Here is a 19,163-nt window from a genome sequence, read left to right as displayed (position 1 = left end):
CACTCATATGAATCTCCAAACATAATGAGTCATATCAAATAACTTAAATCCCCATAAAGTAGCTAGCATCATTGATACCATCTAGGATAGTAACAAAGTCATAAGTAACCACCTAAGCATCAACCATATGTCAAAATAGGTCTATCAATATGTAAATCAAAATGCAAGTCCAGGAGAGGCACTATCATCGTAGTTTTTCCTTGTTTGGGTTTTCCACGTAGAAAATCTTGGTGTTGATGTGTTGTGTTTGTGTTAATAATTAATTATTTATGTGTTGCATTAATTTTTGTTCAAGACTGATTCACCCCTCCTCCCAGTCCTACCTTGGGTTCAACAATTGGTATTAGAGCAAGGTTCTTCTTGAGTAAGCTTAACCAATTGAGGTAGATCTGGTATGATGCAGGACATACATTACAAAGTTTCAATCTTTGATGGTACAAATTTTCCATACTGGAAGGAGAGAATGGAATCGCATTTGGAGACCTTTCAAAATGGAATATGAGAAATCATTCAGATCGGATGTACACCCCCATCAGGTGGTCCTCAGACTTCAAATGATATAAAGGTAAAGGAGACTAGTGTGAAGGATAGAGCTATGATTTTCAGTTGTATAAGTGATTCAGTGTTTGGAAGAGTAAAAGGATTGAAAGAACCTAAAGTTGTATGGAACAAGTTATGTTTGGCATATGAAGGTGATCCACAGACAAAACGGGCTAGGCTGATGAATCTCAAACAAAAGTATGAGTATCTGAGAATGCTTGAAGATGAAGGCATTGGAAACTATATTCATAGAGTGACTGATCTTGTTGATGGTATTAGAGTTGTTGATGGACACTTGGATGGATGTGATGTTGTTCAAAAGATCTTGTTGGTCCCTTTCCTAAATCCTACAAGCCAACAAGGTGTACCATACAAGAAAGCAATGATTTGAGCAAGTATACTATTGATCAACTTATCGATACCTTAGCAGCTTTTAAAATCTCAAAAATGGAGGAAGAGAAAAGAGAAAATAAAGAAGCAACATTTAATGTGTAAAAACATGATGACCTAGAATGCAGTAGAGATTTGTATGAAGTTGAAGCAAACTTTGTGAGAAGATTACAGCGAGGCACTAGAAAATACAAAGGTAAGTTACCTTTGAAATATTTTTCTTGTGGTAGAATTAGACATTATACTTCTAATTGCACTTACAGGGAAGACTATAAGAGACCAGATGATTAGAAGAAAAATAAACTTAGAAGATGCAAATTTAACAAAAGAAAGAAAAAGGACTTATGTTCTATAGAGGAACATACATCTGAAGATGAAGTTGATGATGACTCGAATGAAGAATCTTTATTTCTAGCAATTGAAGGAAAGGAGAATGCTTTTGAGAAATCAGAAGAAGAGAGAACAATCAAGACTACATTGCATGCTAAGATAGAACTGAATACATGGATTATTGCCTTTGGATATTTAAATCATATGACTGGTGATAAAGACAGGTTTATTAATCTCAACAAATGTGATCGTGGATTAGTGAAATTTTTTCGGAGAAGATGGAGCAGCTATTCAAGGTATTGGAAATTTTTCTATTGATGGTAAGTATAAGACTAATGATGTTTATTATGTTGAAGGATTCAGACATAGTTTGTCAAGTGTTTATCAGATGTGTAGAAAAGGTTATGAAGTTTTGTTCAGGAGTACTAGATGTGTGAACAAAAAAGAAAAGACTAGTAAAAGGGTTGCAAAAGGAGTTAGAATATGTGGAAATTTATACTATATCAAGGATAAAAGAGAAAGTAAATGTTTTCTAGCATAGAATGTTGAGACTGTTCTAGCAATTATAGAGAAGACAAGTGATCTAGATGAACACAAGGAGAATGAAGCAAATGAAGAAGAAGAAGAAGAGGAAGACTCGACAAAAGTTCCCGCTAAGTATGTTCAGAAGCATCATTCTAGAAAATCAGATAATTAGAGATAAGACAAAACTTGGGTAAAGGCAATGGAAGAAGAACTAAATCAAATCCAGAAGAACAAGACTTGGGAACTGGTACCTAGACCGGTGGACAAAAATGTGATAGGAACTAAATGGGTGTTCGGGAACAAGATAAATGAGTGAGGACACACTTTACAAGGAACAAAGCAAAACTGGTATGTAAAGGATACTCTTAGGTGGAAGGCATATATTTTGAAGAAACCTTTGCTTGGGTAGCAAGGATGGAAGCTATTCGTATGTTTCTTTCATTTTATGCTCACGATAACTTTAAAGTTTATCAGATGGATGTCAAATCAATATTTTTGAATGGAGATTTGGAAGAAAAAGTTTACAATGAGTAACTGGATGGATTCAAACTGATAGAAGAACCAAATATGGTGTGCAGACTGAAGAAAGTGTTGTATGGACTCAAATAGGCACCTAAAGCCTAGTATGCAGGATTAGAAAAGTACTTGTTTCGACAAGATTTTAGGAAAGGTACTGTAGACAATAATTTTTATTTAAAATTGATGGAGATCAGTTGTTGATTGTTATAGTTTATGTGTATGACATTATATTTGGAGGAGATGATAACCTGTGTAAAGAGTTTTCTAAAGAGATGCAAATAGAATTTTAGATGTCAATGATTGGTGAGTTGTCCTTTTTTGGGTTGCAAGTTATTTAATCTGAAGATGGAATTTTTATCTCTCAAAGGAAGTATGTGAAATAGATGTTGAAGAAATTTGGTTTTGATGATTGTAAACTAGTTACAACTCCTTTAACCATTTGGTTTAAGTTGAGAAAAGATGATGAGTATCTGGAGGTTGAACATAAGAAGTACAGATCAATGATTGGTGGATTGTTGTATTTGACTATGTCTAGACCACATCTCATGTAGGCTATTTGTCTGGTAGCTAGATTTCCAACAGATTTGAAGGTGACACATGAGCAAGCTATGAAAAGAATTTTTAGATATTTGAAAGGTGTTGTGGATATTGGACTTTGGTATAAAAAAGGTGGATATTTTATGTTGAAAGCTTATACTGATGCAAATTGGGCTAGAAGTATTGATGACGAGAAGAGTACTAGTGGTGGTTCTTTCTTTTTAGGAGACAAATTGGTCTCCTAGTTCAGTAAGAAATAGGATCAAGTTTTCCTATCTACTATTGAAGTAGAGTATATTGCAACAACATCTTGTTGTACCTAAGTAATGTGGATGAGACAGACTCTTAAATATATCAAGGTAACATATGATGAAGCAATTCCTATTATGTGTGACAATGCAAGTGCAATAAACATTTCTAAGAATCCAGTTATGCATTCAACAAAAAAACACATTTCAATTAGATATCACTGCTCGAGGGAGAAAGTTGCTGAGAAAGAAGTTTGATTGGAGTACATTTCTACAAAAGAGAAAGTTGCAAATATTTTCAATAAGGCATTGGCAAAGGATAGATTTGAGTTTCTTCAAGAGAAGCTTGGGATTATTGCCCCTCCTTCTTCTAGCTAGGTGCATTATGGAGATGCATCTTTCCAGGGGGAGCTTTCATGCCTATTTCTTTTCCTGGATTGATGTTGTGGCTGCTCTCAAGGGGAGGAGTGGTATGTGTAGTGTTGTTGTGGCCTGTGCCCTTGATGGCAAAGGGGGAGAGATAGAGTTAGAGAAGTTCGGGAGAGAAAGAGAAGTATTTCCAGTATTTTTGACAGAGCAATATTGTTTTGCTGACTGGTTAAGTTTTGGTTGCATGTTGATTTTAGTCAAGTTGCCATCAATGAAAAATGAGGAGATTGTTGGAAGAATGTGTTGTGATTGTCATCGATGCCAAACTTGTTGTTCTGGATAGGTGTTGGTCTAGAAAGTCCGTGGTGTAGAGATATCTTGTTGTGTTGATGTTGTAGTTATTCTATTGGTTGTTCCGGAAGTGTTCGGGTTCAGAAAGTGTTGTTGACATTGTTTGATGTTGTTATGTTATTTGGTTATGTTTTTGGTATCATGGATATGTTGGTTTTGTGGTTTGGAAATATCTTTGTGCTCTCCAAAAGTTGTGGTATATTTCATAGCAGATGTGATATTCTATGTTAGACCTATCTTTGGATCTGGATATGATTTATGGAAGGTCGATTGATGTGTTATGCGTCTCACTGTAGCGTGTGGAGATCCGAATTAGAGTTATTTGTATTGGAGGATATACTTTGATTGTTAATTGCTTATATGGATGCATAGCGTGTCGGTATGTTGTTAGTTATGTTTCGGTGATTCCAGATCAATGAATTCATCTTTAGAAGATGTGTTTTGGTCCCCTCTTTCTCTTGAAGTGGATCAGTGTGTGTGTTTTTTGGTCGAGAAGGTATATTTTGGTTCAGGCCAACTTTGTTCAAGTTTTGATGATCTATCTTGTATAGAAGGAATGAATGTGATTGAGTTAAGTATGCAATGAGATGTTGTGTGAAAAAGTGAGAGTGAGAAGAACAATGTAGAGGATGTGGGAGGAAGTGTGCAAAATTCAGTGAAGAGTAGAGAAGAGTTGTGTTTGAATGATATGCAAGTTGTTTTGAGACTATGGTAGAGGTGTGTGACAGATTGTTGATAGTTGAGGTCAGAGTTGTGTGTGTTGATGTTGGAATCTTAATGCAAAGTTCAATGATTGCTTTGTGATCAAGAGATCCTTCTTTTCAATTCATTTTTGTATTTTGCCTTGTTGTATTTAGCTTCAGGTTTGCAAGTTCTCTTTTTGTATCTTGCCCCGAGAGTAGTTAGCCTTAGTTTGCAAGTCTAGAGCAGTGTGCTCCATTCATTGTAATCTGATATACATAGTGGATACATTTTGTGGGCAAGTTCTCACCGTGGTTTTTCCCTGTTTGGTTTTCCACGCAGAAAATCTTGGTGTTGATGTGTTGTGTTTATGTTGATGATTAATTGTTTATGTGTTGGATTAATTTTTGTTCAAGATTGATTCACCCCCCCTCTTCATCCTGCCTTGGGTTCAACACATGCTACTAACACTATTTTTATTATTCAATAATAAATTATATGTAGGTCTTAAGATATTGCTCCACCATAACACAAAGGAATGAAGAGGCATCATATTTACCTAATATCTTAGATTTGTCTAACAATTTTATTTACTACATATTTTACATTGGCATGCATATCTCATGCAATTCACATGCACATGAAAGTAGCGATAAAATGTAAGGGTAAAAGTGTATACGTTCCTCTTTTACTCCATTTTACAAACCTACTTTTGGCATTGTCATAAATATAATGTTGCAGTTCTTAAAATAGTATATTTTTCACATAAGTTGATCCTAAACCTATATCCAACACTTTGAACATCACTATATTTATATTAAAAAAATATCAAATTAAATCCCTAAGATTTCCACCCTCCCAAATTAGGCAATTGGTGCCAACTTGACCTGTGGAATAATTTGTATTGCAATCGCATCCCACCATTTCAAATTTTAAAATTTTCATTATTGTGGCCATTGTTTTCTAAATTAAGCATTATTCGTCAACTTGCATGCCAAAACACTTTGAATTGAGCATATAGAATCATGTATTTAAGGAGAATCCTAGGTCATTAGTTTGTATTGAATTGGATTATTGGAGAGTATTATGGCATATCAAAGTATCATACAGTTTGCATCAACACATACCTTATCATATCACCACCTTAGGAACTTACATTCTTGATTGCAATGAATCTATCTTTATCTATCAAGAAAGGTGGCTAACACATCAACAAGGAATTTCCAAGTCCTCGCTTTGAACATGATAATTCTCTTAAGGTGATTTCCACCACTTTATCTTAGACACAGGCATACTCACAAGTGAACAAGTATAAAAGAGTAGAGTATAGGATAGTTACAAATAATAACAGTGTTGCAAGATTGACCAAACACAACCTAAACAATGGAAGTTTGACATTGAAACCCAAATCCTACTTGTCAGAGTAATATGCAGTATATTTTTTGCATGTAATGTTAAATGTCAGATACTTGTGCGCTTTGACCTTATGTTCTAAGCCCACTATAATTAGAGTATACTAAATGCAACAAGTAGCCTATAAGTGGCATATTCTTGCAAAAATTTGACTTGTGACATTATCACATATCAAATTTGTAATCAAGTGTTTCCTATTGATTTGATTATGATTCTTAGATCTCTCATTCATCACTTTAGATCAAATTTGATGATGTAGACTTAACCTAAATCATCCTAAATCATTATTGTAATCTTGATTTTGAACCTTACAATTTTTTTTTAATACAATTAACTAACCTTTTAACTAATCATTGTAAATCAACCCAATATATAATTATATTAATGTGTACTGCATTAATATTTTTAAAGATACTCACTCATTTTGAAATAATACAATGTTTGATGAACCTAATAATTATCAAAGAGTGTTGAAGAATATTTATTAAAAAAAACATTCGAACGTCACATCTGCCTTGGCCCTTGGTTCTTATCCTCCGTGTTGACAAATAATTAGAGATAGATTTGAAGTACAAAAAGCAGCCCGCGGTTTTCTTGATGATAAGATATTATTTTATTCGTTTTATTCGTTACCCCTAATAGAACATGCCCTAGATTTTAATGACTACCTTTTCGCTGAGCATCGCACACTATTTGCTATTTTTACACTTTTTTAAAACAAATTTGCCTTCCAAATCAAAACTGATTAAGATATAATATGATTTAATTGACAATTCTTTTCTATTTGTTTATTAATGTGTATGAATCATTAGCTCTAATGAATAGGTATTCAATTTCTTATTAAATATCTGATACAAGATTTTATATTGTTTTCAATATTATTTTAGTAATAAATAAATTTAACACCATAAAAGATAAATTTAATATTATAATTATTTTATTATAAAATGAGAAAAATATATATATGCTATTTTTACATTCTATTAGAATTAATTAATTTTTTTTACAAATACTAAAATATATACCAAATTTTCAAATTTTTGTCATGTTCAATAAAATATTAATAAAAATATACATCTAATGTTTACTTAATTTATTATATTAAATAATTATAAAAGAAATAGTTAAATATTAATCATTATTAATAATATTAGTTAACAAATTAAATTATTGTTAGAAAGGGTGCATAACCTTATGGTCATTACTTAAGGATTAAGACTTTGGGAAGGAAGAAACCTTGGGGAGAGGAAGAAACATCTTCATAGTCATGCTTCATTCCTCCTCGATGCTTCTTCTTTGTGCTTTTGGTTATTTTATGTTGTGTTGGTTCTACTTGTGTCCTCGTGGGCATTTGTTTGGGTCTTAGGTTTTATTTTGGTCATTTAATCTTTATTTTTTGAACTTTATGTTTATTCCCATCTCTTGCAAATTATTTTTTAGGATTTTATTGAGATTTGTACCATTGTTGAGCTTGGCAGGGGTGTTATTGGGCATTTTCTTTTGGTAATAGTATGGCAAGGGTTAATATTGGAGGTTGTGATTCAAGATCTTACAAAGAAACTTTTGGATTGGAAGAGTCACCACTAGTTCTAGAAGTTTCATCTTTTTTTGAAAATGGATGGAAGCAACAAGGAAGCATCAAATAAGGTAATACTCATGTTAAGACCTTGAAATTATGTCCTGATGAGAAAATGTTGAAAGTAGTGGATAAGGAAGAGTGTTGATTGAAAAGTTTGGATAGTAGCTTCTTTATCTATTTAAACAAAAATAGATTTCCAACTAGAAAGTTTTTTAATGATTGGCTCCTAATTCTTGGGGGGGGGGGATGTTGGGTTTATATACTAGCATGCGTCATAAAATATAGAGATGTATTTTCTTCATATACTTAAAATACGCAAACATGCATAAAAGAGCAGCGGAGAAGAAGTTTTAGAATACAGGAAAATATATATTTAGGGCTTTTTTGTATGATCCAATAGTCCATTGTAAAGAAGTAGTTATTTACTCCTCTCCTTGGTGGATTAAAATATGTAATTTTCCTTGTAATGTGTTTTGCTTGCTATTTAAGTTGCTTAAATCTTTTGGGGAAGTCATTGCAATTAAAAACAACAAGGTTTTCCAACCTCATTTGAATACAAGAGTGCTTAATTATTCAAACTTGGATAGGGAACTAGTAACATGATAGGGATGTTTCTTATAAAATTGTTGGTTTGGAGGCTCTATTCTTTTTTTTTCTATAAAAAGTATGGTTATATGAAATTTGACTACCCAAAATTAAGGAATAACAAAAAATTGCTTTCTGGCATTGGGTTATTTGATAAAGATCAATTTGGTGTTAAAAATAATAATAATTTATTTAAATTAGAAAATGTGAAATATGAAGTTATCAAGGTAGTTGCTCCCTTCAAGACCTTACTTGATATCATCCCATGAAACGTTGTTGCTATGAATATAAAGAGATGGAAATTAATGATTTTCTTAAGGGGAAGGTTAATCCTAACTTTTTTTTGAATGATTTAAATCTTTTGACTAATGGTAAGTCTAATAATGTTGTTTCTAGTAGAAGTGTAAGACCCAATCCTCAATATATCTTTCAGGAGGTAAATATGATCAAGTGTGAAGATTATGAACCCTTAGCTTTAGCTTGTATAAAGGAGAGAGTACTAGACAAGAAGTAAATTTGTTTCCTAGCTATGAAAATCTTTGTAGGAGTAAAGGAGCTTCTAATTGATGACTTACCCCCTTCCCTCTATTATTTTCATATAGATAATTAGCTAGAAAATTTTATGGAAGGAATTTTTTTGGTTAAAATGTTGGCTAGAAAATTAGATTTAATTTGGATGCCTTGTTTTTGAAAGTTGAATCTATAAGTTATTCTCTAGATAATGCTCTTAAGTTTATTTGTCTTGGGTCTATCTGGATAGTTTTCAATCATAGTAAAGGGTACCGAAGTAAAAGTATTTTATTAAGTGATAAATTAGATAGTTATATTATTGATAAAGGTTTCTCTCCTTGTGTTATAATTTTTTGGGTCAAATTGAATGTTATGAATAAGTTGTTTGGATTATGTTCACTCCTAATGACTAAAAATAAATACCCACTTAGTGGTTATAAACATGCTCTAACCTAACTAGGATACTCTAGGTTATTGATAGAAAATTTAATATGATTGAAGGTAGATACGATAAGTTGGGATCTAACTAAATTTTGCATGGAAGAGAAATGAAATATTCTTTTTGTCCAATATGAAGAGCAAGTTGAATTTGCTTGATCATATGAGCGGAGGTAAAAAGAGAGTTCAAATGATTGGTATTATTGGTAGCAGGAAAGTCTTTTGTAGACCTTGATAGATTTTATTTTGATTAAATTTTCTTTTATTTATCTTCCTCTTATGGCAATAATGTGGTGCATATTTATCCTTAACCATTTTTTTACCATAACTATGTGAAATTGCACTTTGGCTTTCATCCTCCTCTACATAGAATAGGAATTCTTTCTAAGGTCTATTTAAATTAAATGTTTCTTGTGCAAGCGTTTTTTGGATATACTATGCATACTTCTTATATAACGTTTTGGATTACACTCAATAACCCATCATCCAGAAGAGGAATATAATATTTTGATTGTAGATAAAGTCTTAAAAAGAAGGGCTTGTGAGAATAGAACTAAAAAATGAAACTGTAAGGTGGAAGGATGAGACAAGAAAACAAAAACTAAGAACAAAATTAATAATTTAAATAGCTAGAAATATAATAAAATTAAAACAAATTATAATTAACTTATAACTATTACTATAATTAGAAATAGATAATATAATTATATTTAAAAATCTATAATTTACAAATTTTATTATAAGAAAGAAGAATATAAACTAGAGAATTAGAATAAAAAAAGCCCAAATGGAATATGAAGGAAAATAGGGAAGAAATGCATTTTTTCTTCCTTCTTTTCCTTTATATCCCACTTGGGTTTCCTTTCAATTCTAATTCTAATGCATTTTCTTTTTCATTATAATTAAATTTGTAAATTATGAATTTTTAAATATAATTATATTATCTATTTCTAATTATAGTAATAGTTATAGGCTAATTATAGTTCATTCTAAAATTGTTATGATTTCTAGCTTTCCCCATCCTTTCACTTCACACTTGTTGCTTGTTTTTAGATTCTATCTTCATAGCCTCCTCATTTTATGACTTTTTTTTGCAATCTAAATCATCTCTTCCTCTTCCTGATCATGGATTGTTGAGTGCAATTTGAAACATTATACAAAAATCATACACAGTTTGTCCCAAAGATACTCACACATACTACATAGAATATGAAAAACTTATGCCTTCTAAATTTTTCTTGGTTAAAATATAATTCTTGTAGTAAGGGTGTTCTAAATTTGTGGAATATCTATTACGCTAAGAGTATGTATTTGTCTTGTGCTTTTAAGTGTACTTTTTCTATTAAAGATATTAGAAAAAAAAAGACCTAACAACAATTACAAGGGTGGGATGATTTAGTTGTATTTAGGAAAGGGTAATTGATTTTAAGGTAAGCTTGCAAAATGATCTTGGTAATGAATAAATTCAAACTGAGCTTCATGATTTCTAACATAAGTTTAGATGTGATAATGTATAAAAAGAGAAAACAAACAAATCGGCTTAAAGTTGGTGATAAAGGATACAACTTTTTATTTAATTTTTTAAAATCTATGTTTGTGAAGGAAATAATTTATGGTGTCAATCTTAATGGTATCTTATTAGAAGATGAAGATCAAATTAAGAGTTCTTTTAATATTTTTATAAGAATATTTACACTTTTGTTGGGTCTAACCTCTACATCGATGAGGAAAGAAACATAATTAGAAATATAATTCCTAGGAAATTTAAAGTTGAGGATGTTTTGAAACTCGAAAAAACCTTCAATAATGACCGGGTTAATTCTCTAATATATTATTTCCCTTTAATGGTAAAGATTATAAAATTTATGGGTTATTTATTGAGTTATATAAGTCTAATAATGATTAGCTCTCTCCTTTGTTGTTGTAACTTTACGATGAGGCTTTTAGAGTTGGCTCTTTGGGTAAATACATTAATAGAGGAATTATCAAGTTGTTGATTAAGGAAGAAGGTTCTTCTTTCATTAAGAATTGAAGGCCTATTACATTTTCTATGCTAATGAAATAGGGTTTATTAAAGGGACATGCATTCTAGAGAATCTCCTTATAAGCTAGGAGGGCGTGAATCGGGCTAAAGATTCTTGTCAAAATATTTGCATGACTTTAATTGGATTTGAGAAAGCATATGAGAAAATTGAATGGTATTTTATCATTGATGTTATGAGAGCTTGACTATTTGGCAAGGATTTTTTTAGATGAGTTTAATGTCCTTTTTGAAGGTGTTTTAGCACAAGAAACAGTATGAATGAAAGTTTATCTTCTCTTTTTTGGGTTGGGAAAATCTATCAGGTAGGGTTTCTCTTTGTCCATTTCAATATTTATTATTTTAGTTGAGGCATTACATAATGTATTAAGACATTCATCTTTGGGTCCTCCTCTCAAAGGTCTTATTTTGCCTAATAATGAGACTTTACTAGAAAGTCAATTTATAGATAACATGAACTTAGTTCTTATTATGAAGAAAACTAATTTTGAAATTTTTATGCAAGGATAAACAGTTATTATGTTACCTTATAATATATAATTTCTATTCAAAAATAGTTATTTTGATCTAGAAAGAAGAGCCTCCTAATTATGTTATAAGGGATGGTTGGTAGTGGGATGGTCCTTCTAAGTAGGTAAGGTATTTGGGTATGAATTTTCCTATTTATCCTTCTTTGAAATCAATATAGGAGTGGTCATTGATGAATTCTAGGATTGACCCTAATTTACTTATTTTTATCTCATATTTCACAAGACATTTTATATGCTTTTAAAACTACATAAAATAATAGATGTTTATAAACAAACTATCTGGCCATGCAACTGTTGGTCGATTTCCTTGCTATTTCTGCCCACCGCTAACTCTGGAGGTTGGCCTATCAGCCTTTCCATCTAACTCTCCCTCACACTAACTATTGAATCCCCTCTTATACTGCAGGTTCTGACCTTTTCCATTCCAGACGAATTGCCTTCCCTATGCCTATCGATCTTCTTCCTTTCGACACCCATCCTAATCGATCAACTCCACTCTTTGTTGTTTCTTCCAAACCATCTGGATCCTCTCGACCTTTTCATTTCCCCTGTATAACTGATTATTTCCATCACACATTAATCATTTATATTTAGTTTAACCTTCTGCTAATGTGGCGACGAGATCAGTGATCAATCTAGTGCGATGTTGTTGCATCAAACTCCCCAGGAGATCATGTGCTCCTGCACATGGGAGATTAATCAACACTTGCTTCTATGTTTTTTCTTTTGTTTCTTCCATAGTTGCTTGAGAATCCATGTCACACTTCTCCAACAAAGATGCTTACTGCATGTTTCCTTGTTGTTTACCATATTCCTACAGTATTTCCCTTACAACCATTCAACAAGATAAATGATAATGTGGGAATCCATGATCCCCATGTCTTCAAACTCACACACCCCTTTCGCCAACTCTCCATCATTCACAATATCTTTTATAATTGTTCTGTCTACCTCTTTGTCTGTGTCCACAAGGAATTCTTGACCATGAGCTGTAATCTTCCACTTCACCTCCTTTTCTACACAGGTCTTCATTTCCCCTAAATTTTCCAAACGTCCTTGTGCTAGCAATAAATCTTTTGGTTTTCTATTCTTTTCCATATCATATATTGTTCTATCAATTACAACAAAGTCATTCGTAGCCTTATGTAAATCTGCCTTAACCAAACTATTTTGGACTTCTTCATTTCCATCATACCACCCAATGTCTACACCAGACTTATGCCCAAACTCTTCATCTTTCTTTGTTGTTAAGGAGTGCACCACAACATAATTATAAAATTCCTTCAGATTTACCTCTACCTGTATTGTTGTCCTTGTTTGTCTTTTTTTGTTTAATTAGCCTTCGAATAGGCCACACAAATTTTCTTTTAATTGTCAAATGCCATCTTTGTTGTTGCATCTCAATTCTGTTGTTCAATTCTTCTATGTTGTTTTGCATCTCTTGTCTCATTCATTCCAACTCTTGCTTTATTTCTCTAATCTCTTTTTGTCTCATCTCTTCTTCTTTCCTCTTTCGCTCTTCTTGTTTTCTCTTCCTCTCTTCCTCTTTCTTCTTCCATGAATCCTCACCTTGCAAATAATCTCTCAAAAGGTACATTCCCTCAATCAGGTCTCTCTCACTCTGCTTCATCTCGTCCTTGCCTCACCTAGGTGTCTCTTCCCTTATCTACCTAGTCTCTTGACAACCAGCAACCAGGTGTCCTCTCAACCTACACAATCACAAACACAAAACTATCTTTCCCCAGACCTTTTGAGCTCTAATAAACTAATTGACATAGGAGACTTTAGCTAAACCCCAAACACATATTCCATTCTCAGGCAATAATGATAGGAAGTTCAAGGGAAAACAAACAACAACTACAGACTTCATGTCAGATTTGAGATAGGAACAAAAAATAGAGTAACAAAAATCGATAACAACAATATATTTGGCACCCAATTACAATGAGAACGGGAATCATCAATAACAACTGACAATGCAAATGTGAACACCAAAAAGGTTATCTTTTATTATTACTTAGCATACAAAAGTGACTACATAAAATAATAGATTTTTATAAACAAACTAACTGGCCATGCAACTGTTGGCTGACTTCCCTACTATTTCTACTCGCTGCTAACTTTGGAGGTTGGCCTATCGGCCTTTCCATCTAACTCTCCCTCACACTAAGTGTTGAATCCTCTCTTATACTGCAAGTTCTGGCCTTTTCCATTCCAAATGAATCGCCTTCCCTACGCCTATAGGTCTTCTTCCTTTCGAAACCCATCCTAATCGACCAACTCCACTCTTTGTTGTTTCTTCCAAACTGTCTCTTTATAATTGATTCTTTCCATCACACATTAATCGTTCATATTCAGTTTAACCTCCTGCTGATGTGGTAATGGGATCAGTGATCAATCCAGCGCGATGCTCATGCATCATAATCTATATGACATAAAAATGCTAAGGATATTATAAAAAAATTATGGTCCAAACTAGTTATTCACATAGTCTACACAACTAGGAACAAGAATACAACATCAATATACAAAGTAATGAATATAAAGAAATATGATAAACAACAAACTATATATATTACATTTAATAAAGGATAAAAATAAGCAATAAATATGAAGGAACTTGCAAATCTCTATGTGGTTGAGTTCTCTTTCAAATACATATAAATACAAAGTAAATAAAATTTACATCAAAGATTTCCTTCAAGTAAAACCCTTATGTCGACCTTTCGATCTCCATGAACAATCAATGATAGATAAAGTAGAAACATACTTGTGTAACTCAATTATTGTTGCTTTTCCCTTGTCAATGGTACCAAGTTATAGGCTACCATCTACATGATCTAAAATAATCCCCCCATTAGTATTACTACTCCTAGAAATCCAAATGCCAAACGAATCTACACAATGTAACTAAGTAATCTAAGATTTGAATCTTTTAATCACATCCTTGGTCTTGTTCCTAGTTGTGTTGCAATCCTTGATCAAAATCAAATTGTTATCATTAGGATGCATCCTTTTTGATCCTTGTGTTGTTATTAGATATATCATTCTCACATCAACAAAAATTTGGACCATTATCCATCAACTTCTAGCTTAGATTTTCAACTTGATTTGGGCAACATCATGTTTGTTTTTATACCAAATGTTTGTGCATGCATTCTTGCTTGTTCGTATGCATTATAATTTTTCTTGCATTTGTATCATTCCTTGTAATTTTCATGCCACAATGGTATCATGGTCTCTCATATCATACTATATGGTATAGGTTGCACGTGACTTGTTTTTATTATGCATGGGGAAAATTGTCATCTTGGTTCCTTATACCTTGATGCATAACCTATTATACAATATCAAATAAAGAGCGATTAATCCAATGTAGGATAAACACACATTCCCTCCTCCCTCCATGACCAGTCATTCCTTCCATAAATCCTTTAACCAGTTATATCCCATTTATCTTTTATCTTTATTTTCAATAGCACAATGGTGTTCTTCAAACCCACATTTCTTGTTGAGGGGAATCATCATCCTCGTCATTTTTTTCTTCTAGTCAATCATATGAATGACCTTAGGGAATCCTAACCATTTTATTCCAACCAATTTTATTCTTCTTTGAATTTATGCTACTCAGTAAAACCACTCCAAAGAAGGACAACATGTAGACACCTAAAATTGACAAATCATCAACTACCTAATAACTTGACCATTTCCTCTATAAGTGATTAAATAAATCTTTATTTATCTAATTAATTATCTAATTTTCATCTCATTATTAATTAGATAAAACCTATTATTAATTAAATAGTATTTTTTATTTAATTCACAAAGTCACGGTTCATCTACTATTCATCACTATTCACCCATAACTCATTTCTACCTTAAAATCACTTAATCATCTTGTTCTATATGCACCTAAGATAAATAAATCTAAATACTTATTTATCTAATTCCTGCCATATTCATCCCAAAAATTAAATAAATATATCTGTTTATTTGATTTCTTATTTCTTTCACTTTCTATTAAGTGGGCTAAAGTCAATCAACCTTTTAATCCCCAACGTGCACGTGTCAAATGCAAGTCAATCCTTTCAATCCCGCACATCGTTCAATATTTATAAAGTCATGGTTCTTTTGACACTAGAATATGGACCTTGCACATGTGACATAAGCTTTTGCATAAGTCACCTAGATTAAAGAACTTGCCCATCCCTTAGGGATACTCTCAAGTACCCTTTCCATCATGACCATCTAACTTTTCCAAGGGGATTCTCCACCATGGAATCCTCTTCAATATTAGTTCCCTCTCAATACACCAACCAAGTGAGAATACTTCTCCTTATCTCATCCTTCCAAGGGTCTCAACCAGCTTGATCCCTAGATCTTTCCTTTTGATCATAACAATCCATTCCCTCACCCTAAAAACTATAAATAGGATTTTATCCTAAGCCATTTAAATAACATTCCTTTACGTAAAGTTATTTTTTAGGAGAAAGTACTCACATACCTCATCATCCACCAATATTGAGCACGACCAACATGCCATGGTGCAACAAGTGTTGGTTTCGTAAAAACTTTGCATATTATCATCAGTGTTTACTAACTCTTTTGTTTAATCTAATTTTTTAATTTTAATTGTGAGTAAATGGGTTAATTTATTTAGTTCATTTTCATGCTCAAAATTTTATGTACATGACATCTTTTGATCCTCTAGCTTCCAAAAAACTTCAACAAACATGGAAGAAACCAATAAAGTGCCTATAACTAATCGAGATAAGTAAATCCCTTAACATTACCTTTATTGTGTGGACCATATCCATATCCATATATTAAAATAAGAAAATTTGTATGGCTCAAGGATTGCTCCTTCATTGAGAGCCAAGAAACTGAAAAATCCATTAGGATGATGAATTCAAAATTCATAGGAAAGTATTACAATGTTTAACATTTCAAATATATTAAACACATATTTTGTAATATTTATATTCTTGCACAACATTGCTTTCCAGTGAGCCTACAAAATGAATTACAACAAACCTTTATCCTTGTTGGATCAAGGCATTCTCCTCTCCACTTTCAATAGAGTTCTTGACACTATAAAACCCCAACCAATGTTTGGTGATGGATCATCACCCAAAATTCAATTCCCCACTTTTCTTGGTATTTATGAAGGTTTTTATTGTGGCTTATGGTTGTGATAACAAACATGATCCTTTGAATTTCTATAGAAGAGTATAACCCCAACCATTGCCCTAAACTAGGATGAAATATCACATAAGAGACCACATCATCCAAAACTATATTGATTTCATGATGTCATCATGGTCTAATCAAAGCTCCAAACATGAACCTTATCAAATATTTTGATTCTCTAGCTTCAAAAAATGTAACAAACATGGAAGAAACATTTGTGAGAGAATGCTCATTTGAAAGCAATTAATTATCGTACGCTACCTAAGTTAAGGTTGAACTTGTTTAAAGAGATCTTGGGGAAGTTAAGAAAGGCTATACAATTTTTCCTCTTATTATTTTTCTTAACCATGAAACTCTTCTTGAAAATACCTAGTGAGAGAATGCTCATTTGAAAGAACTAAAATGAATATACAATCAAATAAATACTCTACCAAAAAATTCTCAAAAAATTATACTACAAAACACCCCTTGTGTGGTCACTTCATGTGCATTCCTAAAGACCATTGGCCTATTTACAGATACTCTTCCATTCATGATCTATCTTATCCTTCCTTAAGAAGAGGGGAAGTTAGTCAACAACACACCACTAGAACAACTCCTAACACATCTACAATAATGAACTGTTACTTTCTTTTGATCAAATTTGAAGTCACATGTGTACCCAATTTTACTATACGTAGTAGTGAGGTTGGCCTGTGCCTCCTCGTGGTAAAATTTTGGACCGCAATCAAGTGACACTCAAGACATAATTGTAAATCCCTTGCTAGGATGAAATTTTCTCACCCCCTTGGCTATGCAAGATTTGTAGGTTACAAAGGATGAGTGGGATGCTCCTAATCTACTTGATGAACACTCCTATTGGATGGTGCCATGATGTGGTGATCCCATTTTGCCACCTCTTACATTACTATTTATGCTTAAGTTTCTTATTTCTACCTTGAACTTATATTTCATGTTTTGAGTATATTTATTGTTTTGGGACATGCGTACCAACTAGCCACCCTTTTATATTTTAAGTCCTCTAATTCTACTTATTCATGTTTAAAGTTTAAAATGACATAATACAAGTATTTCTAAATATTTAAAATCATATAGTTTTATTACACATCAAACTAAACAATTGGGCCAAAGGAGGACACAAAACTTGTCTAATGTTAGGAATAGTAAGATGTAGATAATAGATATATTTGAATAATATCCACTAGAAAAAAAATAGTTCATTGGACTCCAAAAATGATGACTAGAGAAGTGAGATGTTGCCAAAAGAAAGGAGATATGTGTAATTAATCCCTAACTTGAATCTTCTTCTTCTTTTTTTTTTTTTGCTTCCAAAGGCTCACTCCTCTATTGTGGATTTTGATTAGAAATTCCTCATTTTTTTCAACATTTTCTTCTTCAAGTATGATAGACACATACATCCCCTATAGGTTGTCTAGGTAGTTAGCTCATATGTTTTATGTGGAGCATTCTATGATACTATAAATCTCATACCCCAATCTCACATCTAAGTTAGTGTGATCCCATTCTCAATCAAGCTATGAGCAACTTCATTTTCTATTTGATATTTGTCCATATTAATTTTTTTGGTCATGCACATAAATGGGGTTAAACTCCACCATGAAATATTGCAATTGGTCATGCTTGTAAGTGAGGTTAAACTTTGTCATATAATATTGCTTTTTCCTCTTAAGTTGTTTTGTCTACATGTTCTATCAAACTTTTCCCCTACATAAATTTAAAACTCTTGATTGGTGATTGGGCATCCATGTAGGTTGATACCCTACCTATTTATCCATAAATTATTGTTTTCATCTACATCCTCTTTATTTTGTTTAATTATCTCATTATTGCTTTTGATAACCTACCATCCATATTCTCTATTTTCTCTATATAGCCTACGAGAGATATTATAATTATTGCTTCTATTAGAAAAATACATATGTTTGTTAGGTGTATTATTCATAAGACTAGACCTTCACTCTTGAAGTTACTCATGGTTGAACATTTTTTAATTCTTTTATCACCATTTTAAATCCTACATATTGTTCGACAGAACTTTATACTTGTGTTCGTGTGAAAAGATGTTTTGCCAAACTAGTAAGCTTTTAGCTTACATAGTGGAGTCTTATTCATACTACACTTAAGGTCAGCTAGATGTTATCAAAACTTTTGTCTCACGTCATGTAGACTCAACAAATGTCCCAACACTTGTCCATGGAGTCCTACACTTGTTTCAGACTTGGAGGGGTAGTCAAAGTTTGACTCTCACCTTCTCACATTTTCTTGCTTGCCTTTATAAACAAGGCTCATTTGTACATTTTGCAAGAGATGCTTATGGTGTTTCTCATTATGTATATTGCTTGTTTATGTAGAGTTTTGTTTTTGCA

Source organism: Cryptomeria japonica, chromosome 8, assembly GCF_030272615.1.
Source record: "Cryptomeria japonica chromosome 8, Sugi_1.0, whole genome shotgun sequence".
Taxonomy (NCBI): domain Eukaryota; kingdom Viridiplantae; phylum Streptophyta; class Pinopsida; order Cupressales; family Cupressaceae; genus Cryptomeria; species Cryptomeria japonica.
Note: the sequence above shows the minus strand (reverse complement) of the source record.